Below are 19,684 nucleotides of genomic sequence, written 5' to 3' on the forward strand. Positions count from 1 at the left end.
GCTTGGGCAGGAGCCAAAGCCTGAGCTGAGCCGTGACCTAGAATACGTCGTCGGACTTTGTGACGGGGTCCAAGCAGCGTGTCGATTATAGGTGCAGTGCGCCAGCTCGCTTTCCCTTGGCACTGTCTGGAAGTCTGGTATTCGTGAGCATGTGTTGAGAAGTAATACTGGTAGGAACCACCTGGTTCCACCAGCCCACAGGGGATTATTGTGTCTGACCGTCCGTCGTGCATCCAAAAATGGGAGAGGGTGGGGCTGGGTGGAGAGGGGAGGGTGGGGAGGGGCTGGGTGGGGTGGGGAGGGGCTGGGTGGGGAGGGGAGGGGCTGGATGGGGAGGGTGGAGCTGGGTGGGAGGGGTGGGGTTGGGTGGGGAGGGGCTGGTCACCCCGTGGTGCCCTTATAAAACTCAATGTTTAACCTACTCACGCCGGCTTGTGCCCGCCCTCACACAGTCGGGCATATTTGTGGAATACACGACGCCGCCGTTGACCCTGGCCATTGACCGAGCAACCCAACGTTCCTACCAGCTCCCTCCGCAGGAATGTTGTTTAATATAATCCCAACCACCAGGGGAGGTGGGGGCGATGCGATCGGTTGTGGGCGATGGTGGTGGTGTTGAAGTTTGGACAGAACCACAGTGCCACCACGGCAGTCGTTGGGATACGACCACCGCGTTTATTATTTGGTTGACCAAAGGGTCGGCGATTGACACCGGCGCTTAAAAGGGGGATGGCCGTACCTCGACCGGGGCAGCCGACCGGGCAACGCCACGAAGGGGCCGGACGCAAGACTGTGCACCTGGCTTCTTCCTACGTTACGAAACGTCGGCCGAGTCATGCGTCCGTGTTTGTGGCCCGTTTCTAATTCTGCACGAGTAGGCCGGTGTTGTGCAAGGAGAGAGAGGGGGAGAGGTGCATTGTTTGATCTGTCTCCGTAGGAAATGGCAAGAGTTCAACAGGTGGGAACGGCAGATGTGCCGGAGGATGTTTAAACGCACCGGCGACGGCAACAGCGAGGATGCAGGATGCAGCAGTAATTGTATGCCACAACACTTGCCCACGCCCTCGAAAGCAATTTTTGCCATTATATGAAATTATATTCGTTGACGCCACGCGCACCTCGTGCGTCGCGAAGGTTAATCGCGTGCTATTGTGAATGTCTATCGAATTTCTATTGAGGACGATTTCGTCAATATCGCTTCCCTTTTCTCTTCCCGCCGCGACGTCAATTTTTGACAATGAAGCGGCGCGTGCCAGCGACGTCTTGGGCGAACAGGGCAAGGAAACGTTCGTTTCCACGCTCAAGTAAGTCTTGTACGAGCCCCCCCCACCTCCATTGCCACCCCCCCCCCGTACCGATCCTGTGAAGTTCCATCTTTAATTCTAGCCACGGTGCATTAACGCTACACTGGGCACGGAGGGCATTGGAGGATTGTGTGTGCCAATGACGTATGCGAGCTTGCTGGTAAGTTGTAAATAGGGTGCAGCGCAAAAAGATTTGGCGTCGAGGGGCCCTGTGACGACTCCGCCGCCTGACACGTTCTCCACCGTGCCAACAAGCATATGGATTGCCCATACACTTACATTGTCCATACACTTACATTGTCCATAGACTTACATTGTCCATAGTGTTACATTTTCCATACACTTACATTGTCCATAGACTTACATTGTCCATAGTGTTACATTTTCCATACACTTACATTGTCCATAGACTTACATTGTCCATAGTGTTACATTTTCCATACACTTACATTTTCCATAGAGTTACATTGTCCATAGTGTTACATTTTCCATACACTTACATTGCCCATAGAGTTACATTGCATTCGGTTTAACATGCAGTAGGCTTTGGTGAGCAATATTTTCCATGTTGTTTTTTTTTTGGTTAGATCGCGTAAATATAATTGTGTCGTTAAACCCGCCACCATCTGACACGGCCGATTAGTGAGGTTTGTCACGTGAACGACAAGTGACAATTAGTGACTACTTCAGCACACCCGCACCAGTGTGTTTGAGAGTAAACCCACAACATTTACAATTTGAGTTATGACGTTTCGCTGGTGATTAATTACAACCAGCGTCATCAGGCTTGTGAAGAAGTCTTCCTGTTTCGGTCTTAAATAGAGTAAAGGTGACGTCATCACTGAGTCTATCATAATGTATGTATGTTGAACTTCTTTTGCACCGTACGTAGCCAACCTTGTTCATCGGAGATGCGGGGAAGGACAACAAACTAAACAACACAAAAAACATTCCACTGTATGTTGATTAACTGTGGCTAACCCAAGCGATAATAGCTAATACATATTATCAGGTTAACATAATCCATTGTGATTTATATGACTACATTAACACCCCCTTTGGTTTTCGCACCTGATAGGCTCACAGTGATGACATCACCATTACTCTATTTAAGACCGAACAGGAAGACTTCTTCACAATTCTCGCAATTCGCGCCCGATGCTTTCTCTGCGGAGTTGTAATACATTGCAGTCGATGAACTTGGTTACAGTATAGGTGTCGATGCAGAGAAGAGAAGGAGGTCCTTAGCCAGCCTGTAAGTATGAACAGAGTAGAATTACATTATCAACAGTTGACTTTTACAATAAATTTTTCGATTTAAAGCTTTCGTGACTGCAGGAATTCATCTTCTTGGTTCTTTCGGTAAAGTCACGTAGAAGGGAAATAATAAAATAATAAACATAAAACATAATAAAATAATTCTCACGACGTTTCGTTTTACAAGAAAGGTAACAAATTGAGAGGAGGGTGCAATCCAAGAAGACTGAAACGTCACTTTTACATTTTGCGTATTGAGTGGCATCCTCTTAATCATTCTGGTCAGCGTCGGTTGGTGATGCTGATGAATGTAGAAGTGGGGCTATGGGGTGTGGTAAGCCCTCTTGCTGGCTGTCACGTATTCTTGCAGCCTATAACAACCTGCTGTGCATGATGATCATCCATTCAAGCAAATTTCTCCTTCACCCCCCCTCCCCCCATCTTCCCCCACCCCCTCTATCCTCACAATCTCAAATCCTGCCAGGGAGCTGAGGGACAATGAGGGATGCAGGGAGATGACCTTCCCCGTGTCCCTGTTCACGGCCGCGGAGCGGACCGCGATGATGGCCGTAGCGCGCGAGATGGGGTTTGACGCTGAATGTCTTGTCCAGGTACAGAGGTTGCACTCACTCACTCGCCCCCCCCCCCCCCCCCCCGAGAGGTCGTGACCCCTCGCCATCCTCGCTCGGATGAGGTGCTGTGTGGCATCGTTAAAAAAAAGAAGGTAAATTCGACGACAACAAATTCAGAAAAGCGGAGGGTCCAGGGCACACGGCATCCAAACGACCGGGTTTAACCGTGAGTACCCTCCAGCTGTGATCTGGGAAACAATACAAGCAGGAAGTCAGGGTTGGTGAAAAGGAAGATTGGGAAAAAATAGAAGAGTGAAATTCACGCGGCTGTCGCCACTCTCAAAGCTGTCGCTGAAGTAGGCTTGAAGTGCGAACAAGATATTTTTTAAATCAACGGGTAAAAGATAATTTTTTAATTATTATTTTATGATGTGTAAATAAAAGGAAGGCTAGTGAGATCCAGACGGGTTGTGTGTGGACTACATCCGCGGCGACGATAAAATACAAAAAAATAAAACGAGAGTAGGGAATGAATTGGGGGGAAATAAAAATCCTCGCCAACTCGCTTGGTCGTGCCAAGTTCGTACGCGTCAAATAGCCACCGGAGACCGCTAACGTGATATCAGACTCGTATTGTTGTCGTCGCTTGCGGTGGCACTTGCCCACTCGGGGGCCTTGGGCACAAATTATTTTTGATGACCTCTCATTTCCATTTATAAAATCCAAGTGAGATGACAAAAAGATGGTCATCTTATTCTTCTGACACACCTAGTCTTTTTGTGTCATTGGGGCACCGCCGTTGTTTCCCCACCGGTATCTCCTGCAACTGCTACGCGCGCCGTAGACACTCGGCGACCTCCACGCTCTGCCCTCGCGGGGTCAGGAACCAGCAGTGGCGTGACGAAGCAGTTGCAGGGCTGCGCCTACACTGACATTACATCTGAATCGACACATCCTTCCAGCTCTGCAGAGAGCAGACCGGCATTATCGAGAGAGTGCGTTGTTGTTGACATCGGCTTGTGTAATGATGCATCGACATAACGCACTTCCTGCCGCCCTCACTCCCTCCCTCCGTGGATCCGTGTCAATAATGGCCCCGACCCACGTTCCCCCCCATTCCCGGAGCCTTCCGGTAGGAAATGATGCTCGTTTAGAAACCGCAGCAGCGAACGTTGAGTTATGGCACGGGCACGACTGCCGTGACATTTTCGTAAACAGCTATTATTTATCCACTTGATTGTTTTTCCATTTTTTTTTCCCCCTCTCCACGCAATTCCCCCTTCAGTTGTTTTGTGCATTTGTGACCTTTTCTCAACTGATTTCTCTCCGTGTTAAATGAGTTTTCCCCAATGTGTAAGTAATATAAAAAAAAACACGTGCAGGGGGCTGGGAGGGTTTTTGTTGTTGTTACGTGTTACGTAGCACGGTAGAACGTCGCGTATCCATCCTGACCGATGAACCGCCCGTACTCCAGTGCGGTGTTTGCGCGCGGTGACCCCACCACTACAAGATGATCACAAATCTGACTTTTTCACGCGCAGCGATGCCTTGTTAATCTCGCTCTCGTTTTATTTGCTCACTTCCCGAGTGCGGACGAGCGTTTTCCGCGTGCTGTTTAAAGCTTCAAGTTTGTCCAGTAACCTGTTTGTGTGCGTTGTCACTGGATTTTTTTGGTTTCTATATAGATGTTCACACGTACCGATCTTTTCACATCCCCCGCCTGTACCTCTGTGCCCAGTAACGAGTCGAATATGCGACGTATGCATTATCAAACGGATGGCGCTGGGGAAGGGATCTGGGGCTAGGGGTGGGTGGGGGATGAGTGAGGCGGTCAGGGGGGGCGGCGTGGCCTCCCTCTCCCCTGGAATGGTTGGTTGCAGCATTCCAATTCTTCGTCACGAGTTGGGACGGATGATGTAGGAAGTTATCTGTGCGTCGTCCATGGTTCCTGTCCATAGTAACGTATAATTTAGCCCACGAGCGCAGAACCACGAACTGAGGTGTGAATAATAGTGAGAAATCGCACTTGCATCGCATCTTTCATCAATGAACCGCTCCATGAATCTAAAGGATCTTCGACGAGAGCACCCGTTATCCCGCGATGAGAAGGATCGTTGATGGGGTGTTTTTGAAAAACTAGATCCGCATGTTTTGTTTGACCTTGCCTTCATTGACTCTCGTGACTATCCACTTTCATCCTTTCCTCACGGATGACCATGACATGCACTTAACATTTCTCTTCATCCGCCTTCCCTCAACAAATTCTACTCTCTGTGGACCAGCGGAGATATTCTGTGGGTCGTCAAGATTTTCGATTATCACTATCTCGCCGACGTGGCGCGTACTCGTAACGAGCACTGGCTCAGCGGTTGAGCGAGCGGCTCGCAATTGGAAGGTTGCGAGTCCACATTCAGTTTGGGGCAATTAATTCAGCCCATCATCCTTGGGTGGGGGGGGGGGGAGTCGATAAAACAACTACCACTTTGTGAGCAAGTCAACACCGATTGTCTTATGGATAAACTCGCCCCCCCCCCCCCTGCTATAAGAATGTGGAATCTGAGCACTGTGTCGATGCTCATTTGAGGCAGGAATTCCACTCTGGCTTTTGAGCAGCCGTTATTTAGGTCGATGGTCCACCCTAAACCGCTTCCACACAAACCATGGCAAATGCACAACTGGGAAACTAAAAACTGTCCAGTGTGCAATGGCCCGATCCACAAATATGAAGAAAAACATCACAGCGATACTCCACTGCTCCTGACTCGGTTATCCGAGTTGACCACCTCAATGTGAAATTGTAGTTGTCGCTCTGCATCTACATCCCGCACCTCTGATCAGCACGGTTGGCTACACACGGTGCAAAAGAAGTTCGTACATATGTAAATACGAAAGAAAAGAAAGACTTGGCTAGATTAAGTCGTTGATGTCCCGCCTGTGAATGAGAGCAGGGGGGGACGGCTCTCCCCGGGGTAGCGTCGGTTGCTTGCGGCTCGTTAGACGGCCCACCATACTGGCGGCGGCAGCGGGGGGAGCAGCGGCCATCTGTTCCACAGCGGAGAGAGACGGCGCCCGTGGAGGAGACTTTTGCCGGTCAATAGCCGCAAATGCTAGCGCTGGCAGGTGACTCGTCAACATAATGAGAATTCCCCCCGACACTACACTTGGCAAGAAGCGTTGGAGACAATTTGCCGTGGAGGCTGCAATTTCGGTGGGGGGGGCGGGCGATGTGTTCCCGTAGTGGGGGGTGTGTGGGGGGCAAGGCAAATCCCCCTTTTATCCCCACCAACCCCCCACTTCGCACGCAGGTATGGTTTGTGACTGTGGCCAAACGGGTGACAAAGGACTGCTTCTATTTTTTTGTTCATTTCATTAAATTGGCAGCTACTTAGTCGATCGGCAAATCGGAAGTTTCACTGGTTCCATCTCCCGGCGCGCCTGTTGCACCACAGTCGATTGGTGGGTCGCGCGTGGTGGGCTAAAGTGTGGGCACTCCCACCTACTCCCAGACATTTGGCCAACGTGGAAGAGTAGGCCAAAGATTATCCAGAGGGGAGCTGTGTAAAACTTTGTCTAGGCCCTTTGGGCAGCAGTGACGTGACCCTAGAAATTGCAGGGCTGCGCCTTTACCACCGTCAAATTGGCACCCGGTTTGCTTTCGAGTATTTTTCAAAGACACGCTTTTAACTTAAATTGGCAGCACTTTCGTCAGTCCATTTGCATGCTTGATGAAGGCTTCCCACGCTGTGCGGTTCATTCCATCACGCGAAGAGGTGCACTGCTAGCTGTGAAAGACTCATTGGGGCCGGACAGGAATCCTAATCACTTATTTAGTTTGTGGCGGTGGGGAGGTGTTTAAATTATTTATAATTCACAGTGGTCTTCTGAGGCCTTAGCTGATATCCGTATTTAATTAACACCCCCTTTGCGCGACTAATAGGTGTGTGGCGGATACAGGAATTACGCACGTCTGTCTTGGAAGTCCTGGGGCTCTTTCAAGGTCTCTGCAAGTGGCAGGATGATTTATTTTTATGCTTTTTTTTCTCTTTTAATTACTTATCCCGCGCTCGACAACACGTCAAATGGGTGAGGAATTTTCCGTTCGGAGCTCGAGCAGCGGAGAACGCTCCCCTGCTGAAGAGGATGCCGCAGCACTAGTCCTCAGGTCACTTTCGTAGACTTTTTTTTTAATTCACACTATGTATGCCGCGGACAGTGTGTCCGTCGAGTGTTGATTAATCGGCTATTTTTTGTTATATCGGAGCTCGAATTGGCCAAAATAAGTGAAAACTTAATTTATTGTAACGGTTATTTTGGGCAGCCGTAGGTAACGAGGCTGAGAGCAGCGTTGTTCGTTATTCGGAGACATTTACTTGCCGTTTGTTAGGCTTCTCTCAGCTATCTTCTCTATTTGTTAATTTGGCTTCTTCTTGTACAACACCCTACTTGGTTATTCACGTACCATGTATGATGGTGCTTTAATTATTAACTCGCTACACTTGAGAACCTGGTTTAACCACGAGCGGTTGAAACCAGAGGTCGCAAACGGGTTTTGATTCCTTACCCGTACCCGGCCGCACCAGGGTCGCAAATGGGTACCCGTACCCGTACCCGGCCGGGTACGGGTACCCGTTCCCTACCCGTACCCTACCCGAAATGAGTGACAAACGGTTACTCACCAGTGACTCACGGCCTACCCGTACCCGTACCCGGCCGCATCAGGGTCGCAAACGGGTACCCGTACCCGTACCTGGCCGGGTAGCTGGGTATCGGGTAGGGTACGGGTATCGGGTACCCGGTTGCGACCTCTGGTTGAAACCCAGGTATGAACTCGGGCTCTCAGCAGTGCCGGCTCAGAATCTATGAGCCACTGGGCCACCTTGATGTTAAGGATCCCATTTATAGTTTTGCTGGAGAGAGTAGTCCCAAAGGTCCGTGGGTTGATAGAAAAATACATTTTACATGGAGACAGGGATCCTCTTGTTAATTATTTATTGTTTGGGGTGGAGCACTGGCAGAGTGGTTAGCCCACCGCGCTATTAACCTGGCGACCTTAATTCAATTCCCGGCCACGGCTCTCATCAGTGGCGAGTGATATAAGAACCGGTCCTGATTAACATCTGCACCAACCTCCACTAAAGAGGGTGTTCAAGTATGGCAAAACAACCCCGATGACCAACACAGAATGGAGGGGCCATCATATAGCAGTGGATTTACAAAGGGCCGTACGTTACTATGCTTATACATCATTCTTTACGCATGAACCTCTACTACATCGTACGCTGAGTTGTATACAATTTTGCTACTTTTAAGCTCAGCTGGCCTCATAGTGTTTTGTACAGTGTTCTTACGTATGATGTCTATCAAACCTGCAGCAGTTATTCACAAGGCCCAATAAGACCCAGGAGGTTGAAACCAGTCAATAATTTCCCTGCCTAAATGGATGTTGCTGTAAAATATGGCTTCGTGAGTCTTATAGGCTGATTTACAAAAAATATTTTTTGGCTGTCGAATATCTGTTTGGTGTGTAGGAAAAAATGACTCCACGTGCCGGGAACTTCTTTAGCTCAGTTCCCTGAAGCTCCGAGCACGTAGAGCGAAACGTCGGCCATCGGGCCGAACAACACGGGGTACGACCCGAAAAATACAACGGGGAGTTGCGCGGCACAACCGCAAAAACCTACGGAGTAAAAAATATTCGTTTATTTAGCATGGCACAACTGACGGCCCTGTCTGCACGTTTCTGCTTACTGCATTGATGTATAGACCAGGGCATGTGTCTGGCTACGGAATCTTAAAATCAACGGAGTTGGCATCGTCCTTGAAATGCTTTCACTTGTGTCGGAGCCCAGGTTTGACTCGTTCCTCTACGCTTTGTCCCCACTGCCTCCTTCCAGAAAATGATAAACGTTTTTTAATTAAAATATTTTATCGGATGTTCTATCGAGATGGAATCTCTTGTTTGTAAGGGTGTCCAGGGTGGTAGGGTGACAAGTACATAGCATGCTCGTGACGGACATGTACACATACAGTTTTACATATACAGCTTACACAGTGTACGTTTATGCAATGTCACGTACATTTATACAGTCAAGAACGGGTACAAGAAGGCCGAGGCAGCATGCTTATGAACATCGCGCTGGAATCAAATATTTACATAAGTAAGTGGCGTACACCGCCGCATCGTATGGAATGTGTGAATTGTAAACGTTACCCGCGACCAATAAGAAACCCGCTCTTGCGGTCCGTTTGAAAAACCCGGGTAGCGTGTTTCTGCTCCGTGTCGTTGTAGAGCAGGGGGGCCGCAAACCGGCACCAGTCCGTGGCCTGTTAGGAACCGGGCCGCACAGCAGGAGGTGAGCGGTGAGTCCGCGAGTGGCCCGCCCCCATTGTTTTATTATTTACCACGTCCGTCCGCGCCTCTTTCCCGCACTGCGCACTTGTCTCAGTCACAGTTTTGGTGAGCCCACAAGCTGCTAACCCCTAGTAGCCACAATGAGTAAAAAACAAACGTCGCTGGAGAGCTTCTTTGAAAAGGGGGAAAGATCCAATGATGACCCCCCCCCCCCTGTCCATGAAAAAATTATCTTCCACAGAGAGTAGAATTTGTTGAGGGAAGGAGGGTGAAGAGAACTGTTAAGTGCATGTCATGATCATCCTTGGGGAAAGGGGACCGCTGTAATGTAGAGAGGGTCCCCCGTTGTAGAGGTTCGCGGTTTGCGTCCCCGTAGGCACCTTAGTTATTACTGCGAGTGTTTTAATCCGAAAGATAAGCGCCGTCTGCTTCGCAGTGGACATTAATGATCCCGTAACGTGATTCGAAAATAGGCCGTGCGTGTGCCATTTTACGGTTTAAATTCGCTAAATTGTTCAAATTACGTTTGACGGAAGCCCAGTGCAGGCCCCGGTGCTGCATACATCTTGGGCCGCATAGGGACAGCTGCCACTCGGGGAAGGTTCCTCTGGGCTCGACTGCAACAGGCTTTTGGAATGGTTGGGATGAGATGCAATCTAAGGCATTGTAAATTGCTGAGGGATTAAAGCAAGCGCCCTATACATGCATCGTGGATATTTCCCATGGTGCATTGTAGCCTAAATACGTTTTGTCTTGGCATGCGCAATAGTGACGTGCCCGATCCATCACGCGTCCACTGGGTTTGCCGTTCTTAACTGGGCAAGGTATGAGTCCAAGATACAAATAGGACATCAATAGTAGTGAACAGCTCCCGATTTGTTGTATACATGTATATAAATTATGTATAAGTCACGAGCCAGTGTAATGATGAAGCATCTGTTAAGGCAATGAAAGTGAAGGCTACAGTTAAAGCTGATAGTTTACTGAGATGGTTTTCAAAGCACTTTGGTGCAAATGCACAGATGTTTTGTTTGAATCGTAAATGAGCATGTGGGTTTTCCAGGAATTGAGTAACAACTGCTGCGTAGGTTTTCACAGGTGCGCTGTACAGCTCTCCGATGGGTTTTTCAGATTGTGCCTCAACGGTTAAGATCTGCGTGCTGGGTGCTTCTTCAGGATATGAACTGGTTTCATTTCTCGAAGAAGCTTCCAGGACGTGGAGCGAAACGTCTGACATCATGCCGAACAACACGCCGCGGTGCAACGTAACATGCAGGTTTGCGTAGCCAATTTGTCGATTCACAATTGATTTGTTGGCTAAGCCACGTAGTGATCCGACCCAACATGTCGTTGAACCCTCCACCAGCCAGACACAAGTTAAATTGTCAGGTGGTGTACAGACATTTTTAACACCCCATTTATTACCGTATCAGCTCACCGGCAAGTTTAAGAGCAAATTATTACAACTAGATAAAAAACACATTCCTGCGGAGGGAGCTGATAGTAACGTTGGGTTGCTCGGTCAATGGCCAGGGTCAACAGCGGCGTGGTATATTCCGCAAATATGCCCGACTGTGAGGGCGGGCACAAGCCGGCGTGAGTAGGTTAAACGTTGAGTTTTATAAGGGCACCACGGGGTGACCAGCCCCTCCCCACCCAGCCCCTTCCTCCCCTCCCCACCCAGCCCCACCCCTCCCATTTTTGGATGCAGGACAGACGGACACAATAATCCCCTATGGGCTGGTGGAACCAGGAGGTTCCTACCAGTAATATATATAAAAAATGTTATAGCATAGTTCGTACATATTACATTTTTTAATCGCTGAGGAATTGAAGACATGAGCTGCCAGGTGTTGAGCCGGTGCCAACTGTTCTCTAAATATTAAGATGGTTTCAACCAATTAGTGAGTGTTTTTTCATGCGGGTGGAAACCAGAGCACCCAGAGAAAGCCCACGCATGCAAGGGGGCAACACTCTATCCCATGCATGTCAGTTCACACTTTCCTGTACTGCATTCCGCTGGCAAGCCAGGCTGTTGCACCTCGATGCGCACGGGAAGCGAGTCTGAATCATTTGCCATCTGCGGTAATCCACCAACCCTCCACAGTGCTGGATTACAGTCGGCCATGTGCAGCACAGCCACCGCCACGTCTCGTTGGAATTTACGCCAACCGCATTCAAGGAAATAACTTTTGTGCCGCGGTACGAGCAAGAAAAACGTGTCGGGTGGGTAGAGCTATATACAGCGCATCCGTGGGAAACCTACAGCCGATGTATTTTTCGGGCAGCTCGTAGTTGAACTGAAGTTTCGTTTTTTCCGCGGATTTTAAATATTGCCCAACCTCAATGTCGTCGTCATTCCCTGTTGCCGTATTCGCACGCACGCTGTGATCCATCGCACAGGTGACCCGAATTTCATGAAATGCCCTTTAGCGGTAATTAATAGTCTTTGAAATAATACGCATCAACAATACAGGGTTACATCATTATTTATTCATTTTATTCCTTAAAAGTAACATTTTAATGAGATTCTGGAATGAAGTATGACCCCGCATGTTATCGCCTAAAGTTGATTATTCTTTTAATTCAAAACCAAAAGTGATTTCCCTGCCGAAATGAAAAGGTGGTGTTCATCACCTGTGTACAGCCCTGGAAATTGCATATTGTTGTGATGGGCAGCAAGTGTTATTTGCGTCAGACAACCACTGTTGATGTAACCGCCATGTGATATGTGTTTTATCAACACCTGGCAGGACACCAGTGGGCTGAGGATTTGAACTCGCAACCTTACGATTGCGAGCTGCTGCAGTTACACGGGATATTTGCCTTACAAATTGGTGAAAACGCTCTTGTCGGAATTGTTTTTTCAAAACACAAAAGGGTGGCTGGCAACTGCAAACGGGGAAGCTGTCTTTGCCCTCAAATGGGAATCGGGCTGTCTCCACCTATGCTTCTTCCACGCCATGTTGGTCATGGGCAGTTGTTCGACCATACTTCACCATGCTGGTCAGTGCGGGTTGGTGAAAATGGCTGTGGGGCCCAGGATCAGTTTAGGTATCGCTCGCCTCTGAGGTGTTAGCTGTTACCGGGAATGGAACCTGGGTCACTGGGTTTTGTGGTACAGTGTAGAGACCACTGCACCACCGTTCCACTCCAGTGCTTGTGTTTTTTATTTAATACGCTGTTTTACTTAGGGAACCCCCCCCCCCCCGAGTCTTAAGACTTATTTTCACAAGGGTCCTGCCCAGTTTTTACAGTCGTTGGCGGTGTTGCTAAGTGTAATCCCAATCAAGTGATTTGCAGGTAAATTTTCATCTTTTGGGTGTTTAGCCAATGGCAGTTGCTTTGTGTTGTTTTTTTGTATCATGAAGTTGAAGGCTAAGTTGTTTGCTTTGTGCTGTTGGGGTGGCTCTATAAGCACCAAGTACCCCTTTTTCCACTGCACAACTGGGCGATGCCGGGAGACTGTGCCTGTCAAGGTTGTTTTTCCCACTGCAGAAGCCGAGCCGTACCTTTAACTTAATTCACAATGAACGAGTCTAGACGCATGTCGGTTACGCGGTGACGACGTGTCCTCGTGATGTCCCTCGCTGACGTCGCATGCAACGAACTGTGAGCAACCGTGCCCTGGCCCTGCTTGGCACCTAGCTAGATTCAGGTGTCTTGGGAGTCCAGCAAGTTGCAGTTTGGTCACGGTTTGACAGGTCAAGTGGGTCATCAACAACCACCAGAGGGCCCTGCGCTGGCTCGGCTCACATTTGCCAGTGGAAAAAAAGATGATAGATGCCAGCACGTTGGCTAGTGACACAATCCCGATGGCAGTCGGTGTTAAGCCGCTCACTCAGTTCCGCATTCTAATTGCACATAATCACCGGTACGGAGTGCCTAGAGACGTGCAGGCAGCGGGCTCCTCCCACACAAGGTCGCATCCCACACTTAGAATGGGGGTGGTGGAGGGGTTGTGGTGGTGGAGCGAGTGGGTGGGTAGTTGAGGCTGATTGGGGGTAACTTGGCAGTCGCAGGAGCCCCGTGAAACACAATTACAATTACGGTTTGGATTTACGCAGTGTCTGAATGCAGCCACATGTCCAGGGTGCTGACATGTGAGCACTGAAGGCATTTGTTTTATAGAGAGTCATAGGCAAAGCGGGGGAGGGGGGGTGAAGGGAACACAGCCTGAGCAGGGGCAGAGGGGGGAAGGGTGTTCCAGATGATGGGGGCAGCAGAAGAGAATAAGCAACTTCCCATTGAGAGACATGTGACTGGGGGCAGTGTGGAGGGGAGTGGAGTTTGATGAGAGAATAGTGTGGGCAGCATGGATGGCTGGGCCGGAGAGGAAGCTCGACGCCTCGGATGCAGCAGCAGCAGCAGAAAAATGAGCAAACGAGAGAGGCTGGAAAATATTAACGGTTCTACATTTGCTTTTTCACACTGCTTTTAATAAACACAAAAAAAGACGAGCACAAAGAAAACGCAACAAAAACCTCGCCGACCTTGGGATTTGAAGGATGTCGCACCTTGTTTCGCTTTCGCAGTCAACATCATCAGAGAGCCCTCCGATATGCACACCATAGCCACTTCACCCAATTATCAGATTTTTCACTTATTATAATAATTATTTCTCCTACACCCCCACCACAACCCCCCACCAACCTCCCCTTCTAGCCACCGATCCCCATGGCCTCTTGTGATGATTAATACATGAGGAGTATTTTTGTAATGTTTTTTTCTGCCTTCATAATTTATCCCTGGCGGGCGCGTAACTGACAATGGCGGGTGAGCGCATCAGCTTCCCCCCCGCCCACCCCGAGAGAATTTCTTTTCATTTTCGTGCGAGCGGCGCGGATTTGAGTTCACGCTGACACTCTTTTGTGATGACTGGCCAGGTGGCTGAGAGGTCAAGAGGTCAGAGGTGGCACGGAGGATGAGATATCCTGTGTTCCAATCCAGGTATCGGCCGCCTGTGATTCATGCCGAGGTCCTCCAACGTTCCGAGTTGACGGGACAGTGACGTGGCCGAGGGGTAGCGTGTTTGCCTCTTGTCGCAGAGGTTTGCGGTTCGAGCCCAGTGGCCGCCCTGGTTAATACTGCGGATGTATAATAGTAGTTTAAAAAAATGTCTACTTCACGGTGGACAATAAAGGATTACAACAATGGTATTCGAAAAAGATTAGGCCATGTTTGCCGGCGTCACGGTCCAAGAAAATTAACAAACCCCGTATTTTATTTTTACGTGGTGCATATAGAACGGAGATCGATTGATTTATTTCATTACTGTCACAGTGAATATCGTAAACAAATCATTTTCATCCTCTTAAGCATTGAAAAAACTTAATTAGGTTGGGAGTGATGATGAATGCTGTTTGGCATCCCGATGATTGATTGCGTTTCTTGTGCTTGGTAAGGAATTTTCCTCATCATTTGTAAGAAACCCATCAAGCATGAATGAGTAAAACCCGGGCTCAATAAGTTTAATCGTCCCTTTCTCCTCTACTGCCCCCATCATCTGGAAAACACTTCCCCCAGCCACCCATGCTGTCAACTCCCTGCCACAAAATGAGCCTCAGTACCTTGCTGATCTCATCAAGGAGCATAAACCATCACACGAACTCCGGTCATCCTCGCAGCAGTTGCGGCATTTGGCTAGCCATTGCACAAAGACGGTCACTGCATCGCACGCTTTCAGATGCGCTTCTGCGGGCATCTGGAACACGCTCTTCCGATATTACATTTCGAAGCCATATAAATCCTAATTTTTATTTAAATCCACACTGTATTATACAGATGCATATACACTTATATAGACTTATACGCTAACACATGATCCATAGACTCACATAGGGCCCAGAACTTTGCATAGAGACCCATAGACTCACATAGGACCCATACTGTAGAGATTCATAGACTTAAAAACCCATATAATTACATAAAGACCCATATGCTCCCACAGGAATCAATATACTCGTACAGAGACCCATAGAATCGCATGGTGACCCATGGACTCGGGGACCTGTATACTCACATCGGGATTTCATAGACTCACATGGGGACCTGTCGCTGACTTGCCTGTAACATAAATTCTGCCCACTGTTTCAGTACAGCGCCTTGAGAGTCGCGGTCACATTTCAACTCTGCCATATAAATCCGCGCGGCAATCCTATTCGTATTGTATACTTGTGAAAGTCGGGGCAGCAGGGTCAGGGTTGGATTGGAGGGGAGGACGATTCAAAGGGAAATGGCATTTCCTGCTGGACGGTAGGATCGGCAGGGCTTCCGATTGTTTTATCGCCCGAACAGCGGGGAGACCGACCCCCCGACGTTGAGTGTAGCGTGGGCGATGAGAGATGTCTTCATCTCTTCACACTTAGCTCTGCACTCCCTCAATGGGGCCCGGCGTTCCTGTTGCCAATCGTTGCTATCGCCAGTGCTAACTGTGTGTGTTTTGACGTTTTTTTCTCCCGACTTTTTCAAGGGACACAAAAACGTGTAAAAAGCACACTCAGCCTTGTGTGCATTGTACAAAAACAACAAAAACATCAGCAGTACCTCAAGAAGCGCATTCCTGTCCTTTTGTCTTAGGTCAGCATCCAAATAAATGTGAACCAATGTGGCCCACTGATGGGCAGCAGTGATTTGGAGGTGGACAACTATCAACTGGTTTTGCCCATATTAGGACTCGTCAATATAGTGTCGTATGTTCACCAATGCTCTCCGCTGCTCACCGCTGCAATTTCGGTCTGGTAACCATATATATGCAGTCCCCACACGATGGGGAGTCCCATTAGCGTGGCTAATGCCAGCAAAATAATTAAATCTGTAAATGAATTTTTGATGGCATTTCTTATGACGTGGCAGATTTGGTTAATTTAACGACGTCTCCTCTTGCACGGTTGTGCTATGCAGCGCATATCATGTTATAGCTGGGGCGATTAACAATGTGCAACATTCCCGTCTATTAAATATCGGTTCTTTCACTCTTGGTACATGTGGTCAATTGTGCATGTCCTCTTGGGTGCATTCCCTCCATTAGCTGCCTTTCTGGCGTCAGTCATGACCCTACTGAGCATCGTTGAATTGGCATGCATGAGTCGATTATTTACGTCTGCCAGAATCCTCAAATGTGACTTTCTGATGGCACATTGAGACTTGAACAAAACCATGCAAACAAGGAATTCGTTTTGGATGGGGAAAAAAAACATAGTTTGGATTTCGTTTTTTTAGGACAATTTTGGCGTCTTGTTCGGATTTCTATAAATTTAGGATAACTTGCGCTCCGTAATAATTTGATGTACGTGGTGGCAACAACAGTGGTGTCACGTTACATGTGACACAGCTTTTGCCGAGAAAAGCACGGAAATGACGTAGTCTAAGTGATGTCACTTCCGTCTGGGTGATACTTTCGGATTAACCCGAAACACAAAAATAACACATTTTCGGATCATTAAAAATATCGTATCTTAGTCGGATTTTTGGAGGTAAATAAAAAAGTTAATATCAGCCCAATAATTGGGAAAACTTCCATTGTACAACCGAGAATGGAACATAATAGAGAAGAATACAAATTAGATGGTCAAAGGTGACTCAAAAGGATAGATTCTGGAATCCAATTGTGACGCCCAATTCGTGAAAATCATCGAATCGCTCGCCTTATGAGTGAATCATTATGTGCATTGTTTAAATGCCCGTGTTGCCTCGATTCGAAAATCCTTTGAATGGGAGTCATGGTTCAGCGGAGCTTGCCCGCTGGATAGGTTAATGAGGCATCACATTCATTATAAATATCTGCTTCACTGTTTCACACAATATAATTGTATGTACGAGTAGTATTCAAGAGCGAGTCAGATGAAAAACCATTGCTCCCGCTACTATTTGCATGCGATTTGCATTAATTATAAGTAATTGACTATGGCGCACACAGTATGTAATGCGTGTGCCGTGAGAAAGGGGAGCTGTCGTTGTGTAATGGTGGGCACGCTGGACTTGCAGTCCGGAGGTCACCGATTGACTCACCACCACGGTGAGTCAATCGACAGGCCATGCGTGGTGGGGTAAAATGGGGATATTCCCACTTCTTGGTCAAGACATGTGGCCCGGCATGCTAGAGTAGACCAAATACCCAGAAGAGCGGCTCTCTAGAGCAGAGGGCCTTCTGTAAGCAAGCTATTGCAGGGCTGCACCTTTACCCTCAGCAGGATGGATCCCCCCCCCCCCACCCTCGACCTCTGGGTTACAAGTGCAGTGTGCTCACCATTACACCACGGCAACGTTGTCCGATGACTTGTATTGAGTTTTTCCTGTGATCGAGTACAATGTATTGGCTTGGCTGATGTTGGTCGGACCGCTGGGGATATTTTTCACTCGTTTAATCAATAATTTCACTTTTTTTCCCAGGGCACTGGCAGCCTGGTGAAGATACGGAAGAAGAACTCGCAGGATGCCTGTCCGCGGAATTAAGGCCGCGTAACCTTTTAGACGAAACTGTAAAAGCAACGCCCAACGGTTTCTCTGGGGTTGCTTTTATGTTCGTAGCGTTTTGGAAACCGGAAGGGCAGGGAGGCAGCAGTGTTAATTTTCTTTTACAAAACTACCGATGGAAATATTCATCAACGGGGTGGTGTTTGTGTTTTTATTTTGAGTCGACGATCGCTTGTGAGCGGACGGAACTGTTGAAGTTATGGCGACGATGACTACGACTGCTCGGCCAAAGCGCGACCGTGACGAGACGAAACTAGCGAGTCTGAATGAAGACACGGACTAAGATAATTTTGTAGCCTTGTTGGAGATCGCAGTGCGCTGAGGAAGAACAGACATGATCATCTATATAAATAAAGACCTTAATCTGTGTCTCAAAAACCTCTAGGTTACTTTCTAACAAGGTAGAAAGCTGAAATTTGGTACAGAGGTTGCGTTTAGGACATAAACAACAGAAAAACAGAAAATCCGAGATTTGTTATTTTAAGGCCCCCAAATCTCGATCAAGCACCCCATAAACATGTTTGTGCGTGTCATTCAGAAACCATTTAAATATAACATTGCGGGGTTTTTTCGTTTGATGGTGTTAAACAGAACCATTCTATATTTTATTGTTTTTGAGATATTTCGGATTCAAGCGGTTTTCAATGAAAGAATACGCATTTTATGATCATATCTGAATCATTCCAAAACGGTAAAAGATAAGAGGATTAAGTTAATAAAAAAGTAGTTTTTTCTCATAAAAAAACGATATCTTGAAATTTTGCGGTTTCTGATGGGTGTATGTCTTTAAGTATAAGAAGTAGACTCAAGTCAACAATTATTTTTTTGCGGATTAAATGCAACATTTTTGCAGTAAAGTCTATGATCGTAGCTTATAAATTGTAAAACTAAAAATCATATCAGGTTAATACATTTATTGAAAACTTTTGCATGGGCTAGTTGGCTATATATGCATATAAAGAGATGTTTTGAGTTCACCAATTGGCTGACCTCATAATATGGGTGTGTGGGCATGTGGAAAATTTCACACTCCACACAGGAAAACGTAATATGAAGAATGTTTGACTAAGCGTTTTTTGATAGCTTTATAATGTCCCGGTTGCTCGTTTCTTTGCGGCATTAACGTGCGATTAAACGAGACCCCTGGATCGCACGTTATTATAACGCGGGAAGGCTCGTGCTCAGGTCTTGGGGATTATCAGTGCAAAGAGTCGGTGGAATCCCGTAGAATATTGGATTTCCGCTGACAACGTAAAGGATGTCCTGGGCGTAAAAAAAAAACCACGAGGAAGCATTTGTTTAACAAGCCGCGCTAATTCTCCGGTGGCCACGTTATTAGAATGGATCGCGGTAGATTACCGGAGCGGCATACGCAGTCGGACAGAGACGGAAGAGCGGAGGGAAATGACCCCAGATGTGGGTGGCTTAGCCCGTGACTGCGGAATTGGAAAATAGCTTTGAGTGTCCCCCCCCCCGTTTTGCCTCTTGATGAAGACGGGAAGCGATGGAACTTGTTAGTGGTTGATGGAAAGTCACACGTTTGTCACGGATGCTGTTCGCTAAGAGCAGGGTGTGCGCTGGGAGGAGCGGGAAGAGGAGTGAGGAGTAACGGGGCAGTCCATCTCCGCCGGGTCCTCCGGATTTACCCTCTAAATTTAGAATTAACATGCGTTTCGATTATTTGGCTGCAACTGTAAATTTCCACATGTGACTATAAAGCCAAT

The 19,684-nt window shown here is 47.9% G+C and overlaps 1 long non-coding RNA gene across 1 annotated transcript; it reads left to right on the top strand.

The window, feature by feature from the left end:
- The first annotated feature begins 985 nt into the window (after nucleotides 1-985).
- Nucleotides 986-18,036, top strand: LOC144945420 (uncharacterized). The gene is made up of 4 exons (XR_013639657.1): nucleotides 986-1,038; nucleotides 1,244-1,304; nucleotides 3,046-3,172; nucleotides 17,877-18,036. It is a non-coding gene; the product is annotated as an uncharacterized LOC144945420 (long non-coding RNA).
- Nucleotides 18,037-19,684: the final 1,648 nt, after the last annotated feature.

This window comes from Lampetra fluviatilis, chromosome 37, assembly GCF_964198595.1.
Source record: "Lampetra fluviatilis chromosome 37, kcLamFluv1.1, whole genome shotgun sequence".
Lineage (NCBI taxonomy): Eukaryota > Metazoa > Chordata > Hyperoartia > Petromyzontiformes > Petromyzontidae > Lampetra > Lampetra fluviatilis.